This window comes from Solenopsis invicta, chromosome 11, assembly GCF_016802725.1.
Source record: "Solenopsis invicta isolate M01_SB chromosome 11, UNIL_Sinv_3.0, whole genome shotgun sequence".
Lineage (NCBI taxonomy): Eukaryota > Metazoa > Arthropoda > Insecta > Hymenoptera > Formicidae > Solenopsis > Solenopsis invicta.
In genome coordinates, this window is record NC_052674.1 from 2,331,774 (window position 1) to 2,351,738 (window position 19,965).

Consider the following 19,965-nt stretch of genomic DNA (forward strand, 5'->3'; position numbering starts at 1 on the left):
TCTTTTTATTGCATTTTAATAAAAAGAAAGAATACTTAAAGAAAAAAATTCAAATAAAATTTTATACTACTTGAATCTTTTAAAAGTGCAACCGAAATATATGAAATACTATTCAGAACATTTAATATAACACCTTCACATTTTGATATGCATTTTTAATCTCAAAAGATTTTGTAATGTAAATATATCCAGAAAAATTTCTTTAACAATAATTTAAAATGTTATCGATTACTGATAATTACTTGATACGCGTACACAAGCATAAGAGTTCAAAATGTGATGAGATGCAGGCGAGACAATCAATAGGTAGATCATTGGCTGCTATTAGCAATAACGCATGTGTAATGGCGCGTTTTTTGTAAACGCACTCACGACTCTTCTTGTCGTGCTATGTTTATATTTGATCCACCGCTAGTCGCTCCGTACTTTCCGCGATTTTCAAGTGAACAGATTGCAAATTGTGAATAGATACGATGTCGAAATTGCTGAATGTGGTCTAAGCGAACAGTCGTCTTAATGCAAATCAACGTGATGTGTAAAATAATCGTGTTTGCTTCTTCGTTAACCTAAGTATATTATTTTAGCAGATTTTTCACTTTTTTTGCAAATTTTTACGTTCATATTTTCGCAGAGTATGGAAATAAATATATACCCAGTAATTTATCTTAAACTTAAAACTCCTTAATTATTTGTTAGTCATTAAAATTACATAAGATTATTATTTGATTGTCTGTATTCGGATATTGATATTGCACAGTATTCTACTTTCTCGACGTCGATAGCACGTTTTTCGATCCATACAACAGCTGGTAAACGAGAATTCTATTGTGCAATTTTATACATATAATCTCAAAAGTTTCCTGCAATTGCCATCAGTAAATAAACTAAAAAAATAAGTTCGTAAATTAATTGTAGGTAATTATATATTAATATATGTTCTGAGATCATCAAGATAAATTTAATTTACATAGAAACAAGATTTAGTAAATGTTTTCGATAAATTAAAATTTTTGTATTTCTAAATTGCCATTTGAGATTAATGAAACTTATTTTATAAAGGTCTCTTGAAAATTAAAAATATCATTGTAATAATTCTAATATGCTCTTATATTTTCCTTATAATAAAAAATAAAAATTTGGCATTATATACAATACCTCCAAGTAGTTTGTGAATTAAATTATAATTACTCAACAATATTATACTCTAATATATATATATATATATATATATATATATACATATATTTACTTAGTTTTATTACTTAGAGACATTGCGTATAATGCAAAATTTTTATTTTTCATTGTATGAAAAGTGTAAGAACATATTAGAATTATTACAATTTTATTATTGTGCTAAAAGAGTAATTTCAGAAACACATTTGTTTTGTTACCTTTAATAAAATATTAAATGTATTGTTTAAATTAAAAGTTATTTTGGAATATATACATTCATAAAACACAATTTTTCTGCTAAAAATTTCTTTATTTAGTTAAAGAGATAATTAAATCTACTGTGGTAAGATTATCAAAATCGTTGTGACATATACACTAGCATTCTGATATTGACAATTTTCTTACTAACATGTTGAACAAGTAGATGAGAAGGATGTAAAAACCGATGATGATGTGTTTAAATCTTATTTGTGGGCGTTGCCTACCAACAAAAAATCAGAAAAAACACAGCGTAGGGGTTGATATATGTTAGATTAAGCAGCTGTAGCTGACAAGCAGCATATTCTTTGCCCAAGAGATTTCGTTTTCATGTAATACTACAGCAATGCGATATATTATGTTATCAGAACAAAAAAACATTAAAAATATACATGGAAAGAACAATTTTGCTGAAATACGGATCTGAAAATAATTATGTTGAACCATTAAAAAAATTGTATCAGATGTTTAACTTGGTTGTTGGAACGTCAAAACGGTTTATAGCAATATAATCATGCTTGGACGTCCTACAATTATTTTGATCACTCAACATAAAATTATTTTTTGATCTATAGCTAGCTAAATTTTTAGATGCTGCAATAAAATTGTTCTTTCCGCGATTTTTACTATCAGTTAAAATTAAATTTATATGTTGAACACAATTTAATTAATATTTTATTTTAAAAATAATTCTGTAAATGCTTGTTTTTTTTCATAGTAAAATATAAAGAAAAGAACAATTAATTTACAAGCAAATTAATAGATCATGTAAATTACATAAATACTAAGGATTTATTCTCCTATAAAGAATTACACAAGTTTCGATAATATTTAGTCTTTTTCAGTTTAACATGAACAATTCTAGCAATACAAAAACTATTTTAACTCGCTTAATAATTTGAGCTGCAAACATGTGACAACATTTAATTTTATCCCGTTATGTTTTCAAAAATCGTCAAAACGGCCCAAAAGATAAAAATTTCTGATAACATTCTTCGGTCGAAGGATTCCGTTAAGTCAAAGCATTACGTTAAAAAATAAAACCAATAAAAATTGTTAGAAATGATAACTGGTTTTCTAGGTATTTTTAAGTAATTGAAATAATTTTAGAAAAAATTTAACTGATAAATAAAATAATATTGTAACTGTCCCGAGGATCACTGTCATAACGTACAGAAACATTCCTGACAATACTATTTTATTAGTTAAATTTTTTCCGAGATTATATTAATTACTAAAAGTGGAAACCAGTTGCAACTTCTATCGACTTTTATTGGTTTCATTTTTAGCGTTTTTCCTTGACTTAATGGAATTATCGCTTCTGACCGAAGAAATTTTTATCTTTTGGACCGTCTTTTTCGCGACTTATATTTCGTATACAAAAAAGAGCCGAGATTAATATTTAATAATAGGTACAATATCTACAATGTTTATGTAAATTAGATATCTTGTATCTAACATTTAAAAAAATTTGTTGTTTTATTCTATTTAAAACATTTAATTTAATTATATTTTGTATAATAATAGTTTTGAACAATTAGGCGCTTACATTTATCAAGTTCAACCCGATTCTTCATTGTATTCGTAAGGAAAGATACGGTTCGTACACATCAGACAGTTTCTACATCGGTTATTGTTGGCGCTTGTAAAGTAGTGGGAGAAGCGCAAAACGGCGGAAAGATTGTGGGGTGGCTTCTTGCCGCAATCACCTGCGGCTATTTTAAAGACACTTCCACTTTAATTATACCAAACCGCTCTCGCGATATTACGATATTATGATATTACGAAGCATAAGCCGGGTCCCGGAGATTTAGGGTCGCGGAAAGTTTAAACTGTGCACACCCCAAAAACCCATCCCAGTCCTCCCGTTACGATTTCTCCTCGACCGTTATCTAACTTCGACGATAGCGTTACTACCGCTTTCGTTTTCCAGTATTGCCGGAAAATACCTACCTACCTCCCCTGAGTAAATATATAAGCTAACGTAAGACGTTACTGGGGGTGATAACACAGAATATCTAACGTAGCGTTTGTGCAGTGCTCTCTTCTACATTATATGCTCTGCTAAATATAAACGTTTAGTTCACTTTTTTAGTTAATTCGTTAATTATAGTTTACTAAAATTATATAATGTAATTCAATTCAGACCTAGTAGAGATGTGCGAACTATTCGAATACAAATCAGATGAGATTCGATTCTATTTGGGTTTGAATCTCTATGATTCAAATCTGAATTATTCGAAAATTGCGCATCTAAAAGATTAAAGTATGAATCACATATATATTGACAATTTTATAAAATCAAATTTAAAATGACTTTACATAACATAACTAATATTATTTTGTTGCAATAGCAATTTTTTGTTTTTATCTGTATATTAATATTCAATCTAACAATAATTGTGTTTTTAATTAAAAATTATGTTTTAATTTGATTTGATTCAAATAGAATTTTGTCGATTCGATTTCATACAGAAATTCTGCATCGAAAAAATAAAAAAAATGATTCGTAAATTTCTAGATTCAGTTTCAAATTAAAAATTGGATTTACTACAACTACGAAGAAGCGTTGCAATAAATAAAAATTATGTTATATCATAATTAAATATTATTATTGTACTATTTAATAATATATTCCATTTATCGCTATATTAAAAAACGAGTCTAATAACATTCATAATATCTTTATATTACAAAGCTTAATTCTTTTTCGACGGATGTACTAATAATCACATATTATCACATCAGAGTTGCTGCCGTAAAATACGCGCTATATCGTACAGAAAAAATTTTAATGAGAAAGTAAAGTTTAAAGCACTAGGGAGGTTTGTAGAGACGGTAGAGTGGATTTGGCGTGCATTAAGGGCCGCACCTTCTCTCGAAATTTCGCGGGTGTAATCAGTAATCAAATTTATTAGTTTCTATTGTCTTGGGGGGCGAAATTCTTTTCCGATTTTATGGCGTGGAAAGACGATATAATAAGGAGAGAGCCGCCTCGAGCGAAGCTGCGAGTAACGAGGGAATAAGAATGGCTAGGCGGTCGGGGGTGGCTTCGGGGGTGGCTCGGTTCCTCGGCAGGAGGAGGGCAAGATTTACTGGACTCGCTAGTGGCCGCCAACTTCGTAAGGGATGCCTTCTCGAAAATATTAAAGCGATATAATGTGAGCACGCGAGAACTTAAACGAGCGTTTTAGAGAATGATAAAATTGCTCCTCGAATTGTTATTTGGACACGGAAATATATTCAAAATTACCAATCTTTTGCTTCCTTTTGTTTATTTTTAATTATTCTGAGCAAGTTAAAGTATAGTATCACTTACTTTATATAAAAATTATAGTTTTATAATCATTTTTGCATGATTTTTTAAAATTGCAAATATTAATTTTTGAAATACAAAGAGTATTAAAAAATTGTTTTTCTTTACAAATTTTATACTGCTGTTGATAAAGTTTATCTTTTGCATCAAAACATGCGTGTGTTTTTCTTCTTGATCGCTTTATTTCATTATTTATTATGGACAAATGAATAAATAGATGTGTGTAGTAAAGTTATGTATACATGTTATTGCGTGTAAATAATATATTAATAGATATTTCGTCAAATGCATGAATACTGAAATGTTGAATTTATTTTACCCATAGAGTTTGCGAGAGTATATATTACACACACGGAAACTGGCGGGGTCGGGAAAGAATGAAGGAAATAACTCAAATTTTCCAGATTTATTAATTTCCGAAAGTGTCATAGCCGCGAACGCGTCAGAATCGATTCGCACCGGTGCGGTGACAAGAAATCTGTTGACTCAGGAGCGCGAGAGGTGGCCGTAATAAAAATAAATATTCCCAATGTATGCGAACCGAGCGTGGGACGAGCGGGGACAGTAAAGTACGGGGGTCGCGAGGGGAGAAAAGGTGGTGGAGGGCACGACGTCGTTTCCCGCATGTATGCTCCATAACAATATATAAAGCCGACATATTTCCGAATAAATCGTTTTTTTCAAATCTCTTGCATAGAACGACCGATAAACTCGACGTGGATAGCTCACGGCGAGGGGGTCGTACCGATACTCTCCCCGAAGCCGACGCCGTTTTCTGCTGTGCTGTTGTACGAATTTTTATTCGGCCACCGATATATTTATGGACGATCGTGTGCGTACGGCGTTGCGCAGATTCGCGGAAACGATTTACGCCCGTTTTTCGATTATGCCGCCTCTCTGCGGATCCATAATCGGAGATATATGTAATCTACATTTGTCCACAATGGAATTTCATTATTCCGAATTTATGGACAACGAAATATATCTTGTTTTTCACTTATAGTTAGTATTTCTTATTCCTTGTCGTTCTTAGTATCAGATATTCGCATTTTTGAGTAATAAACTAAACAAATAACTTCTTGATTAAAGAAATTTTTTCGTTGCATTGAGTTACGTAAATTTTGTAATATATAAAAACAAAAATGATTTCTGTTGCAAAATTGTAAAGATACTAAGATATTTTTTAATAATTAACAATAACAGTTCTATGTCTTAAAACATAAAATTATTAATTCGTAGTATATAACACTGCCAGTTCTAAATATTACATATAAACGTATTACATATAAACGTAGAAGTTAGAATTTCATTATTAATTTAACCGTTGGAGGCTTATAATTTCATATACAACACGTTGCTGGAGTTAGGGCGCGATATAAAAGCAGAAACACAAATCTCGGTCGGTTTCGGGCGGTTGCTTTCCAAGATCTCGGTAATGGACCCCGGATATACTCCTGAAGTGGATGTTTCCTGGGTCTGAATCAGTTCTAATACCAGCCGCTCACGATATAGACGCATTCGTTATTTTGCACTAGTATTTGCAATTTAAAACAATATCAAGATAAAGTGATATTACGACGAAAATATTAATATATATGTAGATGTAATTTTTATGATATTAATGTTATTGAGTCCCAATTTTATTATTTAAATCCAAACAAATTTCTGAATAATCGTAACAAAGAAATATAATGATATATAGCATTTTAGTACATGAATTATGCCCTTTTTTCTCTCTCTCTCTCTTTCTTAATACCTGAAAGATATTTTAAGCATTTAAAAATGGACTTTTGTTTCTGAAAAAATTTGTATTCTATCGAGCTGTATTGTTTGGTATTCCAGCAGAGTGCCGATGATGTTTTACCGATAAGTCGTGGGTAGTTGTGCTTTTTTTTCCGAACCCAGCAGGCTGTAATGGACCGCAACATCTTGCGGAGCAGTTCACGCACCCGTCTAGCTTTCCATCCCTTTGTCATTTTGTCTCGGCCTCGCAGCCAACAAGCAAGTAAAAACTCGTATCACGTGGTCGACAATCTTTATGCGAGTTTCTTCCAGTGAGATTTATTTTCTCGCGAATTTATTTCATTTTATAAACTGATGGTATCACATTCTTTTGTAATATTGTCTTTCGACAATTTTTACTGATAATATCTACGAAATAATAAGACTACGATGGTATAATCTTATCTTGATAATTGAAATTATTATTAAGATTTGCATTAAAATAATTTATATTTATTTGTCATAATTTTACGGAAGGGCAAGAAAACCAAGGCATTGTTTTAAAATCAGTAAGTTACGTCTCCCCTTCTCATAAGCCTTCCCTCATCTCCCTCTTGATGAAAGGCATTAACACCGCGTTGTTTATGAGGCACCGTAAGAAACCAACGACGACGGCAAGAGATTTAGGGGTGAATCGAGAGAGGAGACGTTACGGGAAAACAAATGGCGCCGGAATTCTCCGCGATAAAAAATTGCACATCTGTTTACATTAATACCCAGTCATTAGCAAGACTTAGTGTCAAAATTCCAAGTCGCTGTCTTCTAGATCGCGCGAGAGGTCTCAACAGACAAATGCGATGGATTGCGCGCGGATCGTCAAAATACAAAAGTGAATCTTTTGATTAATTACAGAGTCGATAAAAATAATTTTAACAACGAATAGTTTCTTACATATATTTTACAAAATCTTCGATATTAACTGTTTAGTTCTTTTTTAGTGCAATATCAAAAATACATATACAAAAATATGACGTTAATATATTACGTTAATATAATAAATCTTAAAATGCACATACATATTTTAAATTAATATTTTAAAGATATTACCGTATTGAATTTAGTAGAATTAAAATGCTTAAATATTAGATATAAAATGATAGAAGCTTTATTAATACCGCTTTTAAGTTTTCATTTGCTCTATCGTTTGTGACAGTTTTACAGTAAAGATAGATATCTCATGCTTAAACGATAGACTATGAAAATTTGAAAGCAACATTAGTAAAGAAAATGGTAATTTAACTATTATTAAGGACATAATAAATTGAAAATAACAGTGTATATTCTTTCATGTAGAATTATATAGTTATTAAAAACTGCAAATACACACACACACACACATTTTTCAAGAGACCATGCAAGTCCAAATAAGCATCTATAATAATAATCTACAGATCTAAGTCTCATAAATTACTCAGAACACAACATCTTGCAAATCCTCCTGTCACCCTCGCTGTAGAGTTTATTGAAGAAAATACAGCTTGTCCGATAAATTCATCTTTACAGAATAAACGATTGTTTTCCCAATGAGTTCAGAATAAGGACACAAGAGGGAATGAGGAAAGGGGTGTTAGAGAAAGGCAGAGAAGAGAGCGAAGAGAAAGAGGAGAAGGGGTGAGAAAGAGGGAGAGCGAGTCCGTCGCGGGTTCGAAGAATGAGAGAATAGCGAAAGGAAGAAAGGTGCAGGAGGAAGAGATGGAAGAGGGAGATGAGAGACATCGAAGGACGACCTGGGCGTTCATCGGACATTTATCCAATTAACCGATTCGAGTCGAGTAACCGGGGGTCAGGAGATCGTTCTGATACCTATACACACACCTACATACACGCGCCCTTCCGCGTTCCTCCGCGGGATCGTCCGTACGGATACCAGAGAAAGCTCCATTACGTATATATACCTAATGCCGAATGTTGATCTGTTATGTTTAATTACAGGGGCTGATATTGACGGGTCGGTATGTGCCTCGAAGAGGAGAAACGCGGCGCGGCGCCGCGGCGGGAGAGAGGGGCGGGGAGGGCGGGATTGGTTCCGGTTGCTTGTTCGCAAAGTCACCCCTTTCTCCGTGCGGATCCGAAGCGGAGGAGAAGCGACGGAGGCGCTCGGGCACTGTCGAACGAAATGGCCAGCAATATTGTCGTCGTGGTCCGGGGGATTTGCGTGGGGCGGATCGGAAGGGGTTGGCAGGGGCCGCCCGAGTGACACGGGAAATTAATTATACGCTCCTGGAAGTCCTGACCTCCGATAGAACACCCGAAGCAGACTGCGCCGCCGTTCGCGATCCCCCGCGCCTCTTTCCGCCGCGCTGCTCCGCGTCGCGACGTTCTCTTATTTTCCGATGATGAGAATCGGCTTCGTTTCTTTTCCCGTGAGCGCGGAGCGTCCCGATGTGCACCGCGCCGCGCTGGTGGCATCGATATGTCGGAGACGTCCTTTGAGATGTCTACCTTTTGTCTGAAACTATATAATATCTTGAAATATCAAAAGAATCGCGAGATTCAATTTCTAAATTCTGATGACGAAGGATCACGAGAGAGAGAGAGAGAGAGGCAAGTAATAAAACGTACATTGTGCGCCAAGATCCACTCAAACGTAAATTCATTTCAGCTTAAAATTCTGAGCAATGAAATATCTTTTATCTTTCGGGAGGCAGTGCAAATGAATGCAATGTAGTGCTAATATCGGTTATAAGTTAACTCCCGGGCTGTAATTGCGAAAACGCAACGTTACACGGTGACAAAGTTATTGAATCGTCGAAGGAACCGCAACAATGTATATCTATTTATTTTGCGTGTCCCACGGTGACGGGGTTTGCAGGAGAATATTGCATTTCCAGTCTCCGCAAGCCATCTCTCTTCATTTGTCTCCTTCCGACGTCGACTTCACCCCCGGATTCTATAATCCGCTTACGGCATGGACTCATTACACAGCTCACATTATTAATACCGCGTATAACGTATTCTTATTAGTTATTCTCGGAAGTATAAAGTCAGCTCTCCTTATCCGCATAGCTGACACTGTCTGCTTGCGCTGTGAAACTCCGTTAGAATTTGTTACCGTTCCTCCATTATATTCTCTGTAGTGATACTTCCTCGTTCTCTCGATCATGACACTGCTGTTGATAAATATCCTTATATCACTAAAATCAAATAAAATTTTCACGATTTTCTTAAAGAAATGCGTATAGACGAATACTTGCGAAAAATTGTATAATGTCGCTTACGCGTTATTCATTCGGAAATACTAACTCGGATAATTAAATCAAGGGATCGCGTGAAAGAAGCTCCGTCTGAAGTAGTAATCCGTCGCACGTAAAATGCAATTTTGGTAAATAAAATTTAATTGTTCGTTTGTGCTTTATTGTTAAGAGGGATTACGCATAGGAGCGCTGGGTATGCATGTCATCTGGCGTTAGAACTCAGGATTGGGGTCTCAGGCATAGATTAGGATGCGTCGTGTTCACATGCCGGCGCGCTTCTTAGACACGGCGATGGCAAATAAGGCAGTCGGATTCTAATTGCCAGTCATAAATCAGGGACAACACCTGCACGATTCCGAAATGTTTATGGGGGCGGTGCTGTTACATCCTTCATTAGAAGGACGAACGGATGAAATGACGAACTGATTCAAGTTTAACCGACGCGCCGTGACATTAGTATTACTAATTACGTTCGGCAATCAGTAACACGTGCCATCTCGAGAATTTTATACGATGTTGTATCTAAGAATATTTCATTTTGTTATTTCACAAGTCTTTATAATACACCAAGGAAATATGATAGAGGGATGTCAAGATATTGTCTTTTTCTTTTTAATGAAAAGTGTTACTTGTATGCAGAAGGAATAGTTTTGATGAACTGTATTTAAAGATTTAGCTATAGATCTGAAGATAATTTCATTGGATTATCAAAATAATTATGAAGAACGTTCCAGTATGATTAGCAATGCTGCAAAGTTTTAGTCTTTTAGAAACCAATTTAAGCGTTTTTCTATAAAATTATTTTAATAGTCTAAGAAAATTGCTTTCAGATCTGTATTCAATTAAATTTTTAAATACTTTAATATGGTAAAACCGTTCTTTCTGTGTATGTATCAAAACATGGACGAACTTAATAATAATAAGAAATAAATAAATAAAAATTTCCCAATCTTGTATCGTAATTCTATGTATATTAAACACATGAGTAAAAGTATTTTTTTACACGATATTAAAAAAAGAATTAATTAATAAAAAGAAATCTCTTCTTATCTATTATCTGTCTCAAGGCGAAGGAGTAAGGCAAATGTTGTGCCGTATAATGTAACTCACGCGATGAACAAGGAGGGATTCGGACAATCTCTTTACCGGCATTTTCCTGCCGAGCGCCGAATTAGTGTGGAATTAGTACCAGAGACACGACGAGAGGCAGAGATTAGCGGATATGTAAATTAGGCATCTTCTTCGCTACGCTATTTGTCATTTTTGTCGAGCAGTTTAGTCGAAAGGTCAGTTATTTTATAAGGTGAACAAATAATGTCGAGTATGTTAATTGTAGAAAATTTGTATGTTCTTTTTTATAATAATATTTTATAATAATATTTTTTATAATAATATTAATTTTTTATAATAAAATTTATTAAAGACAAATACATTAATATTTCTTTGACGAAATTTGTATGATTTTATTCTTACTTATATACAGATGCGATATTTAATATATATTTAGCATGGATATATTTACTTTGGATTAATAATAATTTTATTCTTATACGCTACTGTATCTTTTTATTTTATTATTAAATCTTTTTTAAATAGATATCAAATAGATATTAAATTGTGTTAAAATAGTGTTAAATCATACATAAAAAATATATCTATATATAATAGAAACAGCTAAAGTTTTCCGTTTATAATTTGTGTCTTAATTTGTCTACATTCTTCCTTTCAATTCTTCTAGCTATTCAGAATGAACCATCGCGCGATTTGACTCAAAGTAAGTTTTAAATCAGTGGATTAGTAGTGAGCTTTTCCTCTCAAGGTACGGACTTTTACTGAGTGAGGGATTGTATTAAGTGCGTTTCGCGATGCACAAAGCCGCGATCTCCAGGGAGTGGCAATCGACTCTCTTTGAGGAGTGCTGGGAAGAGTAAAGGGGGACAAGAGCGGGTCCGACAAAAATAAGAATAGTAAATAATATATTCGAGTAATAGGGGCTGCGCCGCGTTTTGCGTGCACAACTCACCCTATAGAACGGCGCGCGTCTTATAGGGATGAAGAGGGAGGCGCGAGAATGAACGTAATGAAAAACTGGGGCTGCTTAAATAAAATAAAGCTTGTCGGCATATTATTGGTGAGAGGGCCGTACTTTATCTTCCACCCTGTTTCGCTACCACCTCACAATTTTTCCGTTTACACTTCGCGAAGTCGGCGTCGGCACTCGCTCTACTGATAATCTTAGATATGTAATGCATAACACAAAAAAAATGTGTTTTAAAGACTACTATTATTACAGATGCTGTATTATATTGCAATCAAAATTATTGCTCCAATTATAATTTCTAATTGAATTAAGATATAATACACACAATATAGGGATAATAAAAAGTTCAATATTTTATCTTGTCGTGTATATCTATTTTTTAATCATTAACAGATATTTATCTTTTTTTTATACAGAGAGAGAGAGAGAGAGAGAGAGAGAGAGAGAGAGACAGACAAGAGAGAGAGAGAAAAATAAGAATAAAGTAAATTAATAATATACTGTGCTAAAAATAAAAGATAAAAAAATTATGATAATTCTTTAAATCTTCAATCTTCTTTATAATATATTTTGAATTCTATTATTTATGATGTTTTCTTAGTATGCATGACACGTTCTTATATCTCGTGACAAAAAATATAATTTTTTTCTTAATTGAAACGGTTTGTTGGAATCGGCATTTTCTGACAAAAGCAGAGATGACAGTAACTGATAATGCCGCTAGCGAGGGTCGTTGAAAGTAATTATAGATAGCAAACATCTATAATTTTCAGCCTATTATTGACGTTTGCAGGATATCAGGCATTACGTAGCGATCCCATGCACAGGCTTGACTTATCGGTTTTCCTCCGCGCATAAATCTCATTCGACTCCACCGTGTTGCATAGCTCGTTTCCATGTCGCACAGTACGGCTGCTATCGCGCGAGGATCAGAAGGGTGAGCCTAAGCGTTCCACCCCGAAGGCTTCGCCGATCGATCGTGATTCCCAAGGTCATCCGAGTTTTCCGGCCATGGACATTGCGTCGAATGACCCGTTTTGATAGGCTACGGGGATTCGCGGAAGGAAATCCCTACCAACCGAAGCAAAACTTTTTTTTCACCAGTAATCTTGCATCTCCCACAGCTTTTTATCTGCTGCCTTCCTCTCTTTCACTTTCTTTTGCATCGTATCCTGAAAACATCACCGTTCATCACGGTGAAATGGGGCGTACTTAAGACGCTTTCACACTCAGCTTTTCCTTTACACTTGCAGTTTCTATCAAATTTGTATCTTTTTTTTGCGATAACGTACTATTACCGTCCTCCCCAAAAATTAGGAAATATAAATTAAGTATTATTGAAGAAAATCTTTTGATGATGATAATACGATGATGATCGAGGTAGAATGAAAAAGATTCAGGAAATTCAAGGTTATGCATTCCTTTAAGAGTTGGGTAGTCTACGAAGAGGGTGGGAAAGACTGAAATGGCAACGAGCAGCGGGGACCAAAAGTGGGAGTCGCTCGGTGGCAAGATTACGGCGAAGTTGCGCTCATTTAAATAATGCGCACAATAAAGTATGCAATGGCGAGGGCGGAGGTTGGGCTGGGTTCCGTTAGTTCTCGGTGCGGAGCGTAGGGGATGGCGCTCCCGGGTGCAGTCACGTACCTTGAAGAAGAGGCGAAACAGCTAAACGCACGCACACGCATGAGTGCACTTGTAACCGCAAAGATAATCTGTGGGCTACAATTTTAGAAACGCAGTGTTGAAACATAATTTTCCTTATTTATTTAATTATTACATTCGTTTTTTTTTTAATGATTAGTATATAAATAGACGAACAGAGACACACCATAATAAATTGAACGGTTAACGAATAGTCTTACTAATGTGATCAGGCGATTCTTATATTTAAAACCGCGAGTACTCTCTTAAGTATCTTAAGATGTCATCATTCAATCAGAGATCCGTATTAGCATCTTGAGACATTACTTTGAGATGGTCTTGAAATAAGGATCGACTATGAATACCGACCAGTGGTGTAGTCATCCTTCGCGGTAAACATTTAAAAGCTGTTTTTAATACGGGAAGCTACAAATTCGTGCGTCCCTTTAACGCGCTGTCCGGCGCGAAAAGAAGCAGTCAAACGGCGAAGAAGCGGTCGAAGGATACGCGAGGGTTTGGCGGAGCTTTCCTCCCTAAGGGTCGCTCGCTTCGAGGGGTAGAGAAGAGGTTGGCCGACCGTGTTTTTGCGAGCTGTTTCTGCTGACCAGTGCGGCTTTTCCTGTGCGGTCATCTCTCGTCGCCTCCCAAAGCTTGTAGAGTCGCTTATTGCCTCGAAGCTCCTGTTAACCGCCCTCTTTAGCTTCCTGTCCCGTCAGTCCTCCGTATCCTACCTCCTTCGCTTCTTACGCGTCAATCCGTGGGACAGATTATAGCCGGATTTTGGACGACCCTTTGCTAATTCGTATCGAACATACTTGTTTAATGTTTGCTGATGTCATTGCGTGACTCTTACAGTTTTAGCTACAAAGTAGAAATTCCATTTATTTTTATGAAGGTTTTTTTCTTTTTAAAACGAAAGTCTTTCTCCTTAGCATCTCTAAATTCTGAGAATAATTTAGCGAACCTTTTCTGCTGCATACATTAATCACGCTGCTATTTTATATCCTTTCATATACAGTTTTTTTAGACATTTCTTAAATTATACATCTCTCGGAGTTTATCAATTAAACAGCGGATCGATAAGTAATTGTACGTTCGCATTGTCTTCTTTCCTAATTCTCTTCAAGGTAGCGAGGTAATTAATGAGCAATAAATGGGGATTTATAAATGAAGCCGCGTCGCGTATTATTTCCGATAAACAGCGAACGTTGGCGATGCTTTATTTCCATTTGGCTGGCGGTAGTCCGTTTGGCGGTGCGTTACTTTAACGTTTTACATGGCCGAGCTTGCTTTGATACGAGCGGAGAGAAACAAGTAAATTGCGCAAGTGAAAATTCCAGCTCTGCGAGAACGTAATCAGTACGGCACACTTCGCGCGCGCGCGCGCGCTTGTTCCAGGTGGAGGGAATACAATGTCCCGGGGCGATCACTTTGTGAAGATTCGAGGCAGCGTAGATCTCTCTCTCCTTTATCACCCCCGCGATACCCCGTCACCGCACCCTCGGCGGACTCTCTTCTCTGTTCGGCCGGTTGATTTTAACACGTAATAAGATTCGCGGACGGTAATGTTACATGTTTGTACTCGGCTTGTTATCGCAACGTAAAATTACACAACACCGCCGCCGCCGCTGTGCCGTCGCCTCCTCCATTAAAGGGCGCAAAACATTTATAAGTATCCAGCGGTGCCGCGGGCAACGCGGAGCGAAATAAAGTCTGCTCTTCTCTGAAACAAAGCGGTTTTTATGAGGCGCGAGACACCGCGAGTTGCGGTTCAAGGTATAAATACGGGATGGCAATTGACGTTTAACCTCTTGCTTTGGAATTTAATCGACACTCTCGCATATCTAATTTGCTGTTTTAAATATGCAACCTGATAAAGCCGCGAAAGATAATATTCATTATAAATCGTCTTTTACAGCATGGAGTGTGTACGTATTATAAGTTTTATATGGTTGCACACTTTTAGTTATTTTAAAAATAATTTAACTTTGATACGAGTTGTGAAATATTATTTCTTCGTTTTGTGCACCAAAGTTTTTTATATAAATTTCCATTTCTAACAAAATAGTAAACTTTGTAATTCTTAATTGGTAGCTCATTTTCGATTATCGTGATTTCGTGAGATTCTTTCCGATATTTTTTTCCCATTTTTCCCAATCTTCCGCCAGTTTTATCGTCAGTTTTGTTCCAGAGGAGCATCTGTTGTTTGTGTTATTAGATCTACGTATCTCGTAGGCGATCTTCCACGGCTTCTTGTTCCTTCGACTTTCCCTTATACGGTTATTTTTCAAATCCATTTCTACGGACGACGTGACCAAAGAGTTTGGTGATTCTTTTTATGATAGTTTTCTGTAATCTTCTCTTTTAATTTTGATTCGTTCTTCTTAGCACCCAGAGAACTTTCAACATCCTTCCTTAACAATACGTTTTAAATGCATTGATGCATTGCGTATCTGCCTTCTCTTCAATAATCAGCACTCTAATCCATAAAAAAATATTAAAAATACTAAGCACTTGATTAAACTAATTTTTGTGTTGAAAATAATTTCATTGTTTCTCCAGATCTCTATTAATTTTGCCATGGCCAACAATCAAAACTCGGATTTTTTCGATACATTTACCAGTGCTAACGATAAATGATCCCAGATACATGAATTTAAAAACAATTATTGATTTGCTGTATTTCAGCTCTATTATTGTTTTGTCAATTATCATTATTCTTTTTTTTGTAATTTTATACCAGCTTGATTGTTAATTTTTTCAATTTTTTGTAGAAGAATTATTAGTTCCTTTTTTGAATTTGTCACTAGAGTGATATCATCCGCGTACTTCATGATTCCTCTCTCCAGTCGAGATATCTTCTTTCCAGTTTCTTTTGCTTTGCTAATTACTCACTTTCTGCAAATGTTGAATAAGATAAGACGTAAGATGCCACACACACACACACACACACACACACACACACACACACACACACACACACACACATTTTTTTCCACTTAAAAAGGTTTAATGAATTTATTTGCATCTCTTATATGGACGCTGTTATTTTCATATAGATTTTTTATTTTTGTTGTGTGATACGAGACATTCATCTCAGCAAAAGGATTCTCCACATTCTCTGCTAGCGCACGCAATTAACGTCTTGAAATAGTTAATGAAACAGAGATATGTAGTTACGTTAAAGTCTTTGGCCTTTTTCGACGATTTGTCCTATATATTGAGGACTTGTTCATACGAGTTTTATGTCCTGGTACTAAGCCTGTTTGCTCTAATGGGATCTAGGAAGATACGGTTTGATCCTCTCTAATATCATTTGTAGTATCGTTTTATTAGCGTTTATTTATCGCAATTGTTCTGCAGTGCCATTTAGCAAAATAATAAATTTTGTAATTACATCTTACAAAATATAAAATTTGCGAATAAAATAGAATGAATAAATCACGAAGAAGTTTGAGGAAATAACTTGCTTTAAAGATCATATCTTGATCAGCGTAATCGCTCTGCAGCTATAAAAGATAACGATTTAAAGTTTTAATAAAGTTAACGGACTAGCATAGCGTTTACTTTGAATCATGGTATTCCTGAACATGCAACCTTGAGCATGCGCGCAATACGTAAAGTTATGTCACGTAATTGAAATAGTCGGTACTGTAGAGTAGCGTGAGGGTATATCCGGGATAAACGCCAAGAGAGCGGCACAACTGTCGCATAGTTTTGCATCCCTTCGGTCGGACAATTAAGCGAATTACATGTAACAGCTGAACATTAACTCGTAATGTGACCCTTCATTTACTCGACCGTTAGCCACACCTACTACCCCTCAAGGGTGAGTACTTATCATCCCTGCGTCCCTTCGATCTCTCATACTAATCGAGGTACGGATTTAGTTTGAGAAATAGCCACCTGAACTACGCAATCATCCGCATTGGCGCGACCTAAGTATAATAAACGTGTGTTAGCGAATACTCGTTTATATTTATCATTTATATTCTGATTAAAATTCAAATCAAGCTAATTCGCAAGTAGACTGATTTTACAGAACCATTAGCTGTAGCTTTTTATGACTTTCTAATTTTTGCAAGATATATTCTTTGGCTACACGGAATTATACATTTCGTTTTTATCGTTTTTGTGAAAAATCTTCATTTTCTGCTACTAGAAACTTGCCACATAGAAATGTCACAAAGGGCATAAACAGTATTAACACTCAATGAACACACTGTGGGGTCGTGTTATCGGCTATTCCCAAGTTCAAATTACTGCCGGCATTTGCCTTATCTCCGTCCCTAGTAAGCCGGCAAAGAATAACTACCGAAGATATCGGCTCTGCATATGTATCAGCTCGACTGAAAGTAGATAAAGAAGTAAAGCAAAATGCTGTAAGAATGCTACACTGCTATCATTTGAAAATCATTATTTGCACACACATTGGTGTTGTGTATCTTTTATTACTCTTAAATCATTTGACGCCATACGCAACGCTAATAATAATTCGAAAAAAGTGAATAAAAGTGAAAAATGAAAATTATTTAAGAATCTTAACAAACACACAAATGCAATCGAATTGATAAAAAAAAAATTGTTTGCGATATTATTGCAAAAAATTCCATCTGGACAAAAGTTCAAACTGAATCTTCAAGTAAATTTTGTATGCAAAATATGCAAATAATTTGCAAAATAATGCAAAATAATTTTGCGTAACAGATAGTTTTGCTCTCAAACGCAGTCTGACGAGGTTGCACAAAGAAATTTCTCTCGATGTTTGAAGAGCATCCACACAAGTGTATGAAACAGATAGCGAAATACGTTGCACGGAATGAAAAGTCGAACCGCGACTGGCAGACAAAGACGATTCTCTGTCGAATTTCCGGGGTGGTGCGTTCCCGGTGGTGCGGAGAGTTTGGATGGTAGCATGTCTTCAAATATCGCGGGAAAAGAAGGAAGCTGGGAAATCGACTGTCAGCTGGCACTCGAGAGAGTGTCGAGAGTGTGCTGCCGCGTGAACGGGAAGTTTTTAGTTACGAAATATTTGTAAATATTCCTCTTTGTGGAGTTCGGAGGGACTGGGAAGAAGTCGGAGGGGCTTCTACACACAGCACGGAACGAGTCAAGGGTGGAAAGAATAAAAGCTTTCCGCTCTGTACGTTTGACGGTCAAACGGATTCTGTATTTGGCAAGAGCCTGTGCCGGTCCGGCTGCCCTTCAAAGAAATGCCACGTATTTCGCGTGGTGCGTTTCCTATGATTAATGTCGGCATGTAATGGGTTGTTTGCCCTCAAAATATACCATCCTTTGATGACCTCCTGGATAGATCCAGTGATGATGTTTACGACGTTTAAAGGATGTTCTGTTGGATCAAGGAGACCTGCCATATATTACGCGTGAATACACTTATCTGACGAATTTCACCGCGCATTCTCTTCCGGTGAAACGGTGTTTTACTTTGAGGATAAAATTGGAATGTTTATTCACAGTAAGATAGCGGTTCTGTGTTCTAATCTAAATGGTTACGCTAACATTGTTTTATTTATTTTTACGAATGTTCTAAATTGTGTTTATTAACCAGAATTAATTTTGAAGATTTTACAGTTAAGATTAGTGAAAAAATGTATTACCTATTGTTAGTCAAATGATAATCAAATAATTGTAAAGTAACATGTAAAATATAACGTTCATTTTTAGCTTGGTCGGATTCACGCAACTTTCTAATGAAGCCGTGTTAATATTTTACACTTGACTTTTTTTGGTCTTGTTACACCTAATTATAATGTTACCATTTACGTACGAATAAGCTACTATTAAGCATATTCCTCGCGGTCGGTTGGGAAAAAGCTTGCTACGGAAACGCGCGGTAAGCAAACGTGTAAGTAATTAAGTGGATCCAGGTGTTTCCGCGGAAAGGACGTAAAATTAATGGGAGTCCGTAACGATAGATATTCTCTGGGGCAGATCTCCTAGCCCGCCGCGCGTGTTGGATCGTCGAATCACGCGAGAGGCATCCACGATTGGTAAACAAGCGAGGGTAGTTGCAGCAACGGTTAAACTGATGACTGTAGGCCTGCGGGGATGTTTAGGAGGGTTGTTTACGGCTACTTTCTCTCTACGGTCAATAAGGTCCAATCACCCCAGGAGACCGGACAATGTCTTTTCGTTCAGTTTTTCTTATTCGCTGACGATGCCATTGACCATAGCTATCGTATTTGCCAAATATAAAAATGTGTCTTTAACCCCCTCTTACGACGATACGTTTACTAGACATTTTTCCGATATATTGATCAGAATGAGTTTCATATTATGCAAAATTTATCGACAAATCGAAGAAAAACTTCAACTATGTTTTATATTGGTATCTTTATAATCTTCTTGTTATAAAGAAGCGTATTGTAAAACGCAACTTTTTATAGTTATTTAAATGTGACTATATATAATTACTCAATTAATTAAATTATTAATTGCAAAATTTAATATAACTTTACACGATAGCTTTGCAATTATATTCTTTCCACGTAGACTTTGCGGTAAGAGTAAAATAAATATGACTCGCGATAATACTG

General features: G+C 35.8%; 2 long non-coding RNA genes across 2 annotated transcripts in view; one reads left to right on the top strand and one right to left on the bottom strand.

Annotated features, from left to right (window-relative positions):
- The window catches only part of LOC120358944, a 161,194-nt gene that overhangs the window by 6,592 nt on the left and 134,637 nt on the right, over positions 1 to 19,965 (bottom strand). The gene's annotated exons all lie outside the window — the stretch shown is intronic.
- Positions 1 to 19,965, top strand: part of LOC120358945 — a 56,079-nt gene that overhangs the window by 309 nt on the left and 35,805 nt on the right. The window lies entirely within an intron of this gene.